This window comes from Pseudochaenichthys georgianus, chromosome 6, assembly GCF_902827115.2.
Source record: "Pseudochaenichthys georgianus chromosome 6, fPseGeo1.2, whole genome shotgun sequence".
In the NCBI taxonomy this organism is placed as follows: Eukaryota; Metazoa; Chordata; class Actinopteri; order Perciformes; family Channichthyidae; genus Pseudochaenichthys; species Pseudochaenichthys georgianus.
In genome coordinates this window covers 43,816,912-43,830,971 of record NC_047508.1, presented here as the reverse complement: position 1 = coordinate 43,830,971, position 14,060 = coordinate 43,816,912, and the positions used below count along the sequence as shown (strand labels likewise).

Genomic DNA, 14,060 nt, shown 5'->3' with positions numbered 1-14,060 from the left:
TTGAACATTTCCTTTATCATGTGTCCATCGGGTGTCAATTTCGGGACAGTGTGACAGGGCCTTAATGGAGGTTGTATTTTGGACTCTATTTGAACAAGGGTGATGGAATCCACCCTAAAATCACCCACTGGCTATATAAATAAACTTAAATATTACCACAAGTTATTAATACATTGTACTGATTCAACCAGTAAGCTGTAATCAACTTGATTATAAAGAATAATAATTACAATTAAAGGTAACTTTTCTGGCATGAAACACAAATGCAGGCATGGAGCCTGTTTCTCTGGCCACCACGGTGACTGAGATAGATGAGCTGTGTTTTCCTGTAAGAAAAACATGAATTCCCCCCATCATGATTAAGCATGAGGAAAAAAACAGAGCGGACTGTTACTTCCTGAATCCAAGGCGCCAGAAGTCCCAGTTAGTGTGATTATTAGTTGTTGTCTTGGTTACAGGGAAAGGGAAGTTTGGGGCTCTCTGCTGGAACTGCTACCCCTGCGACCCGACCACCGATGAGTAGGAGAAGATGGATGGATGGTCTTGGTTACAAGTTGGAAAATGAAGCACCATGTTTCATGCCGCCGTACAGATTCTCCCTCAGAAAGACCAGTGTCTTCCTCCAGGCGTCTTCCTGAGCGCGAGAATGTGCCACCAGCTCTCCGCCCCACAGAGCCATCACTGCGAAGACAACAAGCCAAACTATAGCAGTCAAAACTCAAAGTCCTAAATGTAAGCACCCTAACTTTGATTCACTGAGAAATACAGTACTGCAATATTACCTGGTACAAGTGTTAGTCAACAGCTTTAAAATCAAAACAGCTCCACTTGTTAAAAATATGCTCAAAGATTGTTGGTCAACCCTGTCAGAGACTCTATGACTCAGCCTTTCATAACAACTTAATAAGGCTGTCCAACAACATCATCTCGGACACAAACCATGTTCTGAACAGAGCATATGAACTGCTTCCATCTAATGGGAGATCCAGGGTCCCTCAATTCAATAAAGTCAGACTGAAGCATCCTTTTTGCTCCGGTCAATCCTCACAGTAAATACAGAGCCAGATCAAATGCACGCTGAAGGGTCTTTGAGCATGTTTTCTCTCACTGATTGTGCTTTCATGCGTTGTGTCTTGATATTTGTCTGTTGATGTGACACATGGAGCTGCTGTGATGCAAGTCACATTTCAGACTTGATCTGACTATTCAAGTATTATCATATCCTACCCTTGGTTGGTGGGTTAGTGACCGTTTTGAAGGTGCTGGCTCGGGCGAACGGCATGAATGGAGGTTCGATCAGGTGACCGGCGTTCTTATAGGAGAGGACAGTCAGAAGGTGGCTGTTCCCCGCCCGCTCCATCATCTCTTTCATCTGCAAAACGGGAAGTTAAACACATAATAATCTCATATGTCTTAGATATGTCTTTTACTTCTTCTATTGTTTCTGTTGCCATCATCTCTTAACTGTATATATCGGGCCACACTGTCTCCAATGACCATCAATAATATAATGATAAGCTTCAACTAAATACAAAAGTCATTAATATGCATTTTAGACTGCAAAAAGTTGCATGTGCTCACTGTTAAATAATAATGATGACCCGCAATTAAAACCAAGTACTATGACAGCGTAAAGAGCCGTGCAAGTCCACAAAATAGTCCTGCAAATATTTCAGTCCGCTCACAATGCCCTGTTTTGAACGAGATCTTAGTGAAATATTATGCCAGCTTAATAACAAAACACATTTGGTCCGTGAAGAGAAAAACATAAATGGGTTTAAATTTGGTTGGAAAAAAAGAATAAAAACTATTACACCAGTTTGATCCTTGATATACATATGTATGTGTTTTAAAACAGAATGAGATTTAATCAAATGTACATGGCAAACAACTAGGATACAAAAATGGGTTGTTCATGTATCATGTAGTTATCCATGTTTTTAGTGTTTCATGTCATGTTGAATAACTCACGTCCATTGCAGACTCGTAGGTGGGCCAGTTCTGATCATCCTCACCAACAACGAGCAGCAGAGGACACTGCAGTCGTCCCATCTGCTCAGAGACAAACAGCAGCAGCGTTTCAGATTGTAAATATAGAAGTATAACATTATCTACATAGCTTTAGCCCTTTTGTGCTTTCTGGGATTTTCCCTTTCCTGTAGGGTGTTATAAAGGTTTTTGTGCATGTTGATGGTCTGCAAAGGCTACATTCCCAAAGTGTATTTCCCACACACTCCACAGAGCAGACTGGGCTCTAGTTTCAGACAGAGGGTGAAAATAGGTGCTGCAGCACAGGCAGTATGAGAAAAATAAAGAGCTTTTTGAACATTAAAGCATGGAGACATGAAGAGACACTACATACTGATATACACCTGAACATCAGCAGGAGAGGACTCTTTAAAGTAGAGACACTACATACTGATATACCAACCCAGTCTCACGGCATTTCGTGTTCACCAACATGATTTTTAATCTATTGATTCGTGTTCACCATCACGATTTGCCCCTTTTTTTTTTTCGTGTTGCACAGCACGATTTTAAAAGCAATGTATTTCTACTGGTAACGTGTTTCGTGCCTGCAGGCTGCAGCACGTCTTTTTCTCCGGTCGGGTCGTGGAAGACCGGAAGCTGTGTGGTTCATAAAAACATGTTCTTACTCAATATCAAGCCACAATTATTTCTTTTATTTTAAATCGTATAATTTCAGACTTTTGTTGCCATCTGTGAGGAAAATAAATGGGGCTCAGAGCCTTTTTGTTATTCTTTTCAAAAATAACACACTGTTATTTACTCACCAATAACACACAATTATCCTTGCTTTTATTTATTGGTTTAATTCCATAATCTCGGGCTTTTTTGGTGTCCGTCAGGAACTGAATTTCAAAATAAAAATAACCGGAAACAGACGTAGGCCTATAAGGGACATTTCGAGCATCATTGCGATTGTCAACATTTCTGAGTTTAGGATGGCCGAAGACACTACACTACCCATAATCCCCAGCTATCGTTTAGGACTACAGTTCCCGTAAGGTTACGCAGAGCGTCAAACAGCTGTGTGAAATGGAACGAAACCACGCCAGACTATCCAAAACTGGAATCGAACACCCCCCCAGAACTACACATGCTGGCTATTGTGTTTCGCAAAATGTTCTATGGGACGTCTCTACTGAACGTTTTCCCCACAATTAGAAGTTGCCATTATTAAACACATTGGTGTTATCAAATGTAAAACATATAATTAATAAATGGGTGAAAATCGGGCCGTATACCCACATGACAGCTCATTGCTACTTTGTAATTCTACTCCACTACAATTCAGAGGTTAACCTGGTATTTGTACTCCACTGCATTTATTTGAGTTACTTTGCAGATTCTGATTAATTATGTGAAATATAAACAACCCTTAAATCAGACTTTAGTTACACCTGAGTAAAATTCAGGTAAGGTGATTGTCAAGTGCCAACAATCAGGAGAGATATTTGATAGTTGGTGCTTGAGAAGACTAAACATGTATCTGCAATTGACATGAATGGAAACAAGTAATAAAGTATATTCATTACTCGTTATTCTCTACTAATAGTTCATTAAAGACTGTATATTATGGCTATTTTGCACATCCCTTTCAAGATTTTCAAAGGTTTATTGACATATCATACACAACTACGGTGTAGTTATGCAATGAATGAAAAACTTGGGTCACAGGTTCCTCAACAGTGCATTACAAGACATCTATCAATATGTGTGTACCTCCACCATTAAACTGTCATATTCTGCACATTTCTTATTCTATCTACATACATAAGAGTATAATTAATGTGTATAATATCAGTTAAAATAAGTGCTTCAACATAGTTAACATTGCAGGAAAGCAATATATTAGACGTTAATTACTTTGTCAGGCTTAATATTTAATATTTAATGTTTAAATAAAGGTTAATCCGTTTTTCTGTTTTGCACCTCCTATTAATATCTGTGTACATCCTGCACTAAACTGTTTTATTGTAGAGATCACTTATAGTATCTTCTTGATTTTTTATATTCTATATTTCTATATTTATACTTTCCCCCTATGAAAGTATGTACTCTTAATATTTTTTTAATCAAATATAACACATAAAAAAAATAATTCAATAACGTGCTTTAACCACTAGGACAGGGGTCAGGAACCTTTTTGACTGGGAGAGCCATAAAAGCCAAATATTTCTAAATATATTTCATTGAGAGCCATATAGTATTTTTAACGTATAATAAATTAAATATGTCTTACTTTTAATGCGACTTCTGGTGCTGCATGGTTTTGCTGATGGCCTTGTAGTCTGGTTCATACGTGGTGAGGTTGAGCTTCATGCAGGCGTTGAGGTTTCCATCAGTTAAACGTGAGCGTAGGTTGGTCTTAATGTTCCTCATATGCGAGAATGACTGCTCACATGCATATGTAGAGCCAAACATGGTCAATACGGCAATACTCACACGTTGCATTGTGTGGTATGTCACAGGAAGCTCGTTCCAAGTTTTAAGAATCAGCTGGTCTTCAGGTTGAAGATTTTTCATTTCTGTCCACTTGTGCTCCCTCGCCAGCTCTGCTCGCTGTCGCGTAAGACTTTCCAACTCTCCATTAAGTGACTTGAACTTACTCATCCACATGTCTGATGCCTTCAGGTCAGCAACTTCCAGCTCAAAGTCTCCGATAGAGACCCCGGGGATGCATGTCAGGTCGATTTTGTCCACTGCACACTCATGTGGATGAGTGATGAACTTGAAAAGACCAGTGCGCGCACAACATTCTCCAAAACGTGCTTTGAATGACTGCAGGAGATTGGACGTAAAGCCAGCTAGCTGCAGGCGATCCAGATGTTGAGTGGAGTCACTTGCATGCATCTCTAAATTGTTGCAGTCTTTCAAAGTGCAGAAGACGACCTGTTTCAATGTCCCTGAGAAAGACTTCCAGCTTGCTTTCAAATGCAAACACTGCTTGTTGAAGGGATGAGATTGTATTTCCAATACCTTGCATTTTCACATTGAGCTGGTTTAGATGGCCAGTTATGTCCACGAGATAGTGAAACTGCAGGAGCCAGTCAGTGTTGTCTAGCTCAGGATGCTTGACGCCTTTCATTTCAAGAAAAGTCCGGATTTCACTTCAAAACGGCTGAGCGCCTTCCCCCTTGACAACCAACGCACGTTGCTGTGTAAAAGCAGGCCGGGATAATGATTCCCAACTTCTTCTAACAGAGCTTTAAACTGGCGATCATTTAAAGCTCGGGCAACAATAAAGTTGACCACTCGAATGACCAGCGACATCACCTCACCAAGCTCCTGGCCACACGTCTGAGCGCAAAGCGCCTCCTGGTGCAGGATGCAATGAAAACTTAGGATGGCTCTCTTTTCATGTTCACGGAGAAGCGCTACAAATCCTTTGTTCTTCCCCAACATACAGGGTGCACCATCAGTACAGACAGAAATAAGTTTGTCCATCGGTAATTTTTTTTCTTTAGCAAACTCCATAAAAGACGTGAATAAATCCTCTCCTCTTGTTGTCCCTTTCATTGGCAAAACAGCCAAGCTTTCCTCACGCAGTGTGTCACCTGCAGCATACCTGGCAATTATACTGCACTGAGATATATGGCTAACGTCTGTTGACTCATCTAACGCGAGAGAAAAGTATGTCCCGGCGTTTATGTCCTTAATTTGTGTTTCCTCGACTTGATTTGCCATCATGATGCTACGATCGTGCACAGTTCTTGCTGATAGGGGCATGTCTTTTATTCGTTTGATTATCTTGTCTTTATTTGGGAAGTCATCAAACAGTTCATTGGCCACATCAAGCATGAATGTTTTGGCATACTCGCCATCTGTGAATGGCTTTCCATTCCTTACTATTGCCAAAGCACCCGCAAAGCTAGCGGAATTTCCGTCACCTTGCTTGGTCCACACACGTAGTTGCTGCTGACTCGTCTGCACTCTCCGCTGTAGCTCCTCGCATGCCCTTTTCCTGCTGTCCCCCGCTGGATATTTCGATGCAAATGAAGCATGGTGCGTATCGAAGTGCCGCTTTATATTTGACCGTTTCATCGATGCAATTTTATCATTGCATATTAGACATACTGCAGATGCTGCTCTCCACAAATGCAAATTCCTCTGTCCACGCAGCCTGGAATGCACGGTAATCATCGTCTTTTTTTCTTTTCGCCATCTTTTCCGTTACAAGGGTTGAAGCGGATAAACTTGATTTCTTCACCTTTACAATGACCCAGACATGCTCGCGAGCCATTGGTTCCCGACCCGACCCACGGGTGACCCGTGACCCGTGAAATTTATCTTCAAAACTAATTTCTGTTTACTTTAAAATGACACAGTATTATTAAGAAATATCACAAGTATTTTAAAATCAGTTCCAAACTGATTTTTTTTTTTTTTATTTTTTTTTTATTTTCAACTCAAAATTGTCTGGGAGCCATATGCCGTCACCGGAAGAGCCATATATGGCTCGCGAGCCATAGGTTCCCGACCGCTGCACTAGGAGGTGCACACAAGGTGCACACAGCCATAATAACTTTGTATTATTAGTGTGTATGTATTAGTATTAGTGTGAGTACAACAATCTGAAGATGTATAGTTTTATGCATGCTTTCACATCATTTTACAGCATATTGCTATACTATTTCAGACTCAGTATTTACATTCTTACATTCAAAGAAAATCAGTAATATTTTTGAAAACTACAGTCCTTTTCTATCAGCTGTGCACCGTTATGGTGTAAATATAACCTATCTATGAATTAGATCAAATGTAAAAGTCAGCCGAATTAGTGTTGATACTGCAAGGAGACGTATTGTGTGAAGAGAAATTGTAGATGTTGTTTAATTGTTGATATATTTATGATCCACGTCAAGTATTCAGTTTCGGCGCCATTTCTTCCAGTTTTTCCAAAGATCTTCTCATCAGGGCTCTCTAAATAAAGAACTACGGCAGATCTGTAATATGTAATACAGTCGAACCGTGTATTACAATGCCGTTATGTGATGACTTTCAAAGAGAAAAGCAAGAGCACTCGGAATTAAGTATTATTTTATACTTTTAAAATGTTTTCCGGATTTCATATAATATAAACACCAAATCCCAGCATGCATTGCGGCTAACACATCCAATCAGCGAGCTTAAAACCATAGCTGAGGATCTTGGGTAATCGCTCGAAATGCCTACGTCTGCTACGGACGCCAAAAAAGCCCGAGATTATGGAATTAAACCAATAAATAAAAGCAAGGATAATTGTGTGTTATTGGTGAGTAAATAACAGTGTGTTATTTTGAAAAGAATAACAAATTAGAAGGAAAAAAAGATTTAAAAATACAGATTTCAGTATCCTGAGGCTCTGAGCCCCATTTATTTTCCTCACAGACGACAACAAAAGTCCGAAATTATACGATTTAAAATAAAAGCAATAACTGTGGCTTGATATTGAGTAAGAACATGTTTTTATGAACCACACAGCTTCCGGTCTTCCACGACCCGACCGGAGAAAAATATGTGCTGCAGCCTGCAGGCACGAAACACATTACCAGTAGAAATACATTGCTTTTAAAATCGTGCTGTGCAACACGAAAAAAAGGGGCAAATCATGTTGGTGAACACGAATCAATAGATTAAAAATCGTGTTGGTGAACACGAAATGCCGTGAGACTGGGTTGGATATACACCTGAACATCAGCAGGAGAGGACTCTTTAAAGTAGAGACACTACATACTGATATACACCTGAACATCAGCAGGAAAGGACTCTTTAAAGTAGAGACACTACATACTGATATACACCTGAACATCAGCAGGAGATGACTCTTTAAAGTAGAGACACTACATACTGATATACACCTGAACATCAGCAGGAGAGGACTCTTTAAAGTAGAGACAATACATACTAATACGAACCTGAAAATGAACACAAAAAGGCCCTTTTATATAGTATACAGTTTGTAAAAAAATAACAGAACAATTGGTGGTACTCACGTCCACTTTTAGTGAGGGGTCTGTGGGGATGGGCAGCATCAAATCTCTCCAGATCACTTGGTTATTCTCATCAAAGCGAGTCTTATAAGCGTTTCTGATTTAAAAACAAAATAAGTTGTCTTGATGGTGGCAATATGAAAATATGATTATAGGCTCATTAAAATCTGCAGGTCATTCTCTAGAGAAAAAGAAAGGCATGAAGATAACAGAAAGCACATTAACTTACCCGTGAAAGTCAGTATTTGTTCAACACTTGCACCAATCGGCTGCACATGACTCCCACTGATACACACTGCACAGCTGAGCTAGGAGACAACGCACACACAGACACAGATACACACACACACACACACACACACACACACACACACACACACACACACACAAACCCAGGTCAGACAGCTGGACAGAATCAGGAAATCGGTAGGATAATACATGATGGTTCTGATCTCTTGCGGGTACTATGAGACGCTTTTTATCGACGGAGCGACCTCCAGACCTGGTGGCCTACATTGACTTTTTTCTTTTTGTTCGGTCCTTAGGAGGACCCTCTAGGGTGATGGAGAGAGAGATGAGTTTGAACAAAAACTGATATATCAGTCCCCGTTTGTTGTGACAACAATCTCTCGCCGGGCCAGAAAGCAGACGTTTTTTTTTGTTGCAAAGGCAGTTTTCCGATATGTGACTCCCAAACAACTCAACATAGAAATTACCCGGGCAACACAATGCGTTCACTCCACTATCAGCTGCATGAACACAAGAGGAAACGTGTTCAGGAAGAGCTTCAAGCCAATCTAGAAGGAGGGGTAGCAGAAGAGTCCAACAGTGACCATTGTGCTAGTATGCAAGTCTGTTAGGTCAACTTGGTTCTGTGTTGACTATCAATAAGGCCATCAGATAAGCATACATTCAATGCTTATCTGACGGCCCGAGTTGAAGCTTTCCTGGATCAGCTAGGCCTTATTCCACCGTACAGTTTTTACTCATTTGTGGCACTTCCATTCAGGTTGTTGTTGAGACGTTGAAGCAGCATATGGACCAAATGGAGCCAACCTAGCGAAGGGTGCAGTTTGGCAAAGGGGGCTAAGGTATTTGGGCTAGCACATGGGGGGCGGGCAGGTGCAGCCACAGGTTGAAAAGACCTACGGCATTTCAGCCTGCCCGACGCTCAAACCAAAAGAAAAGAGGTCAGGATGTTTATAGAGCTGGCTGGCTACTACAGAACAAAAACTAGTGTAATTCCAGTGTTTTAAAAAGCTTAATTGACCTCAATGGGTTCCTCAGATCCGGTCAAGTGAATAGAGCTGTGTCAGATGGCATTTGAGAGGGCCTTTTACCCATTTCCCACAAAAATGTGTTCTGTTCCAGTTCCGCGTTGAAGCTAGAGTTAGTTTGCACTTGGTTCAACCCTTATCTTCAACCATAAAGTCAAAGACCCCATAAAGTGACAAGTGAAGAAAAACGTTTTAAAAGATAGTGTTGTCAAACAACAATCTTAGCACGTCCGTGGTAGAGACAAGCTCTTATGGTTGACGTACATTGACGGTATGCAGTTTCTGTGACATGAACAGACTAAATACAACAACTTGTAAAGATCTGCACTAATATGATGAAAGTCACTAAGCTGGTCCTACCTTTACAACCTGGGAGTAAACAGCCATTCCCAGAGTGACAGTGGTGCCAAAGGAAAGACCCAACATTGCGATCCTGCTGCCGAGGATCTGAGGGTGTTGCTCCAGAACTCTATAGGCCGTCTGCAGAAGGGAAATATGTCAACAATACATTCATACATTGTTTATGTAGAACTGTATGCTTTAAATGACATGTATATACATGGATTCCCCTCACTGTTGTTGAGGATAAAGCTTTTGTACATCTTATTAAGAGTAAATATAACGTTCAGATGGACACGCAACTGCAATGAGATGTTCATGTTCTTGGGAGTTTAAAAAAAACTGTATTTTACCGTAGAAGCTCATCTGGTTTACCTCAAAGTAATCATTGTCCACCATTTTCCCAGTTTCCTTAGTGATTTGAGGTGTCAGGTAGTCGAGGGCCATCGAGGCGATGCCATGGGAGGCCAGCAGCGCTGCCCGGTACTCCACCAACTTCCCTCCGCCCCCCCAAAGGTCCAAGAGTCCGGGGAAAGGTCCAGGTCCTTCAGACGAGTCAAGACACCAAAGACAAATCAGAATGGATACAATATAATCTTCATTCTTCGGACAATGATACGATATTTGCTGATATCACAAAGACTTCCACGATAGAATTTGATTCAATTCAGGGCCTTGAACCTTGTCCCCTCTAAACTCCCCCCAGAGGACACTTCCCTTAAAGGTCCCCTATTATACTGTTTTTCATCAATATATTATGTGTCTCAGATATATACAGAACCTTTCTCTGATTGGCTGAAACACCAAACAGATCATTGCAGCATTACCCATAATCCCCTCTGTTTCAGCCCTGTTTCCAAAGTGCTAATTCTCTGTCTGTTACTTTAGATGAAAATAAGGAGCCCCTCCCCACGCCCCTCTGAGAGACATTTGGTTACAAAGAACTCAATGGTGCTCTAGGAGGAGATTCAGGTGATAAGGTGGATGGGGGGGGGTTACCTTGGTAGGTGATTGGCTAATGGTTACACAAGACAAAACATCGTTATGACATCATAAAGTGGCCAAAATCTGATCAGCTCATTTTCAGACAGGTTTTTATAGAAATGGATCAAAAAGAGAGAGAATCTTTGTTCCTGAAACTTTCAGAGTCTCTTTACACAGAGGGGACACATGTTGATGAAGAAGAGGGGACACATGTTGATGTAGAAGAGACATGAAGAAGAGGGGACACATGTTGATGTAGAAGAGACATGGAGAAGAGGGGACACATGTTGATGTAGAAGAGACATGAAGAAGAGGGGACACATGTTGATGTAGAAGAGACATGGAGAAAAGGGGACACATGTTGATGTAGAAGAGACATGAGGAAGTGGGGACACATGTTGATGTAGAAGAGACATGAAGAAGAGGGGACACATGTTGATGTAGAAGAGACATGAAGAAGAGGGGACACATGTTGATGTAGAAGAGACATGGAGAAGAGGGGACACATGATGATGTAGAAGAGACATGAAGAAGTGGATTTTGCATAGTAGGTGACCTTTAAACTATCCCCCAGGTCCTACCTGAGGGCAGGAAGAGGGTCGCAGTGAGTTTGCCGTCTGTTATCGGGACTCTTCGAACGCCGGGAGCCATGTACCATCGCTCTACCACCACACTGGCCAGCAGCACCTGATCCAAGAAGCCCTCTGTCTGGTGACCCTGGTACACCGAGATCGTGACTACCATGGGAGTCTGGACGTTCATCTTTCTCATTCTGAGGGATGAGGAGAAAGAGTCAACTCTAATACTGAGTCTGTATTGATAGGTATTATTTGGTACCAATGTTGGCCTACCAGAGCCCAGATTTGCTGCCTGGAACTGGTCTGAGGCTCCACAGCAGACCCATCTGTTGAACCCCAGAATATGTCCCATCCAGACTGGGATCCTCTGAAACTGTATCGTAAAAGTGCATAACATTGTTTTTTAAACTATAGGGAATGGGAATGTTGATGCATTCTTGAGCGAAATGGCCATCTTTTTAGGGCTTCTGTTTTTTGGAGAATATTAGCAGCCGTCAATATCAACCAACTTTCACCGGTCATCTGTCAGGTGTTTTGAATCCAAAACAAATAAAGTAGGCGCCAAAGATAAATACCCTCACAGAAAGAAGCACCCAACAGAGGCAGAGGAGCATTATATTACAAAATCAAGGTAAACTAGAAAATGCATTTCCTGCAGAAAATGCATGCGAATGCTGTAAACTGTAAACTGTGAACATGGCTGAATTTAGCTGAAAATGCAGAAAAAGCTGAATATGTTATTAGCTGAATGGTAGTTGCTTTTAGCTACACAAATGCAGAAAAAGCTTAATATTTAAAAGAAATTTTGAAAAAAAGGTGTAAACAACAACATGTATAGCCTTGATGTCCTGAAATAGCTGAATAATGTAATAGTTGAATGATTTCTGCAGCTGAAAATAGGCTGAAGGAGTTAAATATCAGATGTAAGTAGTAGTGAATGAATTTGTATTAAGATGAGAAAAGAAAGTAAAAAGGCTTGGGAAAGCAGCAGAATATTTGAACTGTAAACTTTTGAACTAACTTGATGGTGAATGATCTGTCACCATGGCAACGGCATTTGATGACATCCCATAATACTCTTAGATGTGTTGATGGCTGCATTGTTACCAAACCTGTGAAGTTTTGGGCCATTTCGAGTATTTTCACTGAAGTTATGAGAAAACCGTGTTTCATGGTGAGCATTGTGTCGCCGTGGGAACGGCATTTGAAGAAATCTCAAAACTGTCAAGTAGATGTCTTCATGGCTGCACTGTTGGCACACATGTGAAGTTTGAGCACTTTTTCAACATTTTCAACACTCTCTCTTCTCTTGATCGCCCTCTCTCTCTTCTCTTGATCATTCATCATGATCGGTGTGTGTGTGTGTGTGTGTGTGTGTGTGTGTGTGTGTGTGTGTGTGTGTGTGTGTGTGTGTGTGTGTGTGTGTGTGTGTGTGTGTGTGTGTGTGTGTGTGTGTGTGTGTGTGTGTGTGTGTGTGTGTGTGTGTGTGTGTGTGTGTGTGTGTGTGTGTGTGTCTCTGAGATGTCTTCACAGCTGGACTGTTGAAGTCTGCTGCATGTCAGTTGGAGTTATGACATCATCGTGTTCCATTGCACAGGTGTTTATAGTTGAGCTAACGAGGTGCCTAGACTTCAAAGGCTTCATTGTTCTGAATGAGAGATGAACCTCTTACATGTGAACGTTTTGTGGAAGAACCGTAACAGATATCTGCGAAATTTCAAAACGTGAAGCATGTCAAGGAAGTTGAGTATCTGAAGTGTAATTTTTGTGTAGTTTTGGGTTAATAATGTGGCCTTTTTGGCAGTTTAACTAAAGGTGTGCGGCTGCTACCATGAGGAAATATCTGCCTGAAATTACAATGGGCTTCAATGGAGGAATGTTGAACGTTTTTGTCACTTAATGCCCTCAAGAGGCATTTTGTCTAATATTTTTTATCTTTTTTTCAACCTAGGAGAGGTTTTCCTACGTTTTCCATGAAAAAATATGTCTGAGGAGTGTAGGGTTTGGGAAGTATGGCAAGTTTAAAACATTTTTGGGGGAGAATTTTGAGCTGTCCTGCACTCTGTTTTGAGATCAAAGCACTCTAGAGTTAACGAGCTGCTCCATCCACTCTAATGTAAAGATCTGAAAAATGCCTCTCTACCAAGCTCCAAACTAAATTCAATATCTCAGAATGTTTAAAAGATATCAAAAGTAAAAGTCAGGTTTGAATAGCTGAAGGTCTTCTGGTCATTTGAAAGTTGGAATGAAGGGTCTGGCTGAAATTATGTGGAAGGAGATGCATTTGGCGCAAAGTGTAGGAAAACAGGATTTGAAGGCATCTCCCATTGACTTCAATGTTAAGAAAATAGTTTAAAAAGCTGAATATTTCAAAAAGTATGAAATATTTTGAAAAAGTTGAAGGTTTCTTATCAATTGCTGAAAAGGCTGAATAGTTTAATATTTGAATGGTTTCTGTAGCTGAAAGTAAGCTGAAGTTATGGAGAGCTAAATTATTGGCTGATTTGAAGGCTCTTCCCATTGACTTCAATGTAAAAAAAAGAGTTTAAAAAGCTGAACATTTCAAAAAGTATGAAATATTTTGAAAAAGTTGAAGGTTTCCCATCGATTCCTGAACAGGCTGAATAGTTTAATATTTGAATGGTTTCTGTAGCTGAAAATAAGCTGAAGTTATGGAGTGCCAAAGTATTGGCTGAAATAATAAGTTTAAGGGGAAGAATAAAGTGTTGAAGTACTATAGTGGAATGCTGTAAACAGCATTCACACTAATAAAGATTTGAAGTACTATAGTTGTCACAATTCACATGTTAGGTCACGTTTGTAGTTTTGTCTGTGTTGGTGTTTTTCTTGTCTTTGGGTTTCCTGTCTTATTGTGTTAAGTGTTC

General features: G+C 40.6%; 1 pseudogene; it reads right to left on the bottom strand.

Moving 5' to 3' along the window:
* Window positions 1–60: 60 nt before the first annotated feature.
* Window positions 61–11,567, bottom strand: LOC117448380 (peroxisomal succinyl-coenzyme A thioesterase-like; annotated as a pseudogene).
* Window positions 11,568–14,060: the final 2,493 nt, after the last annotated feature.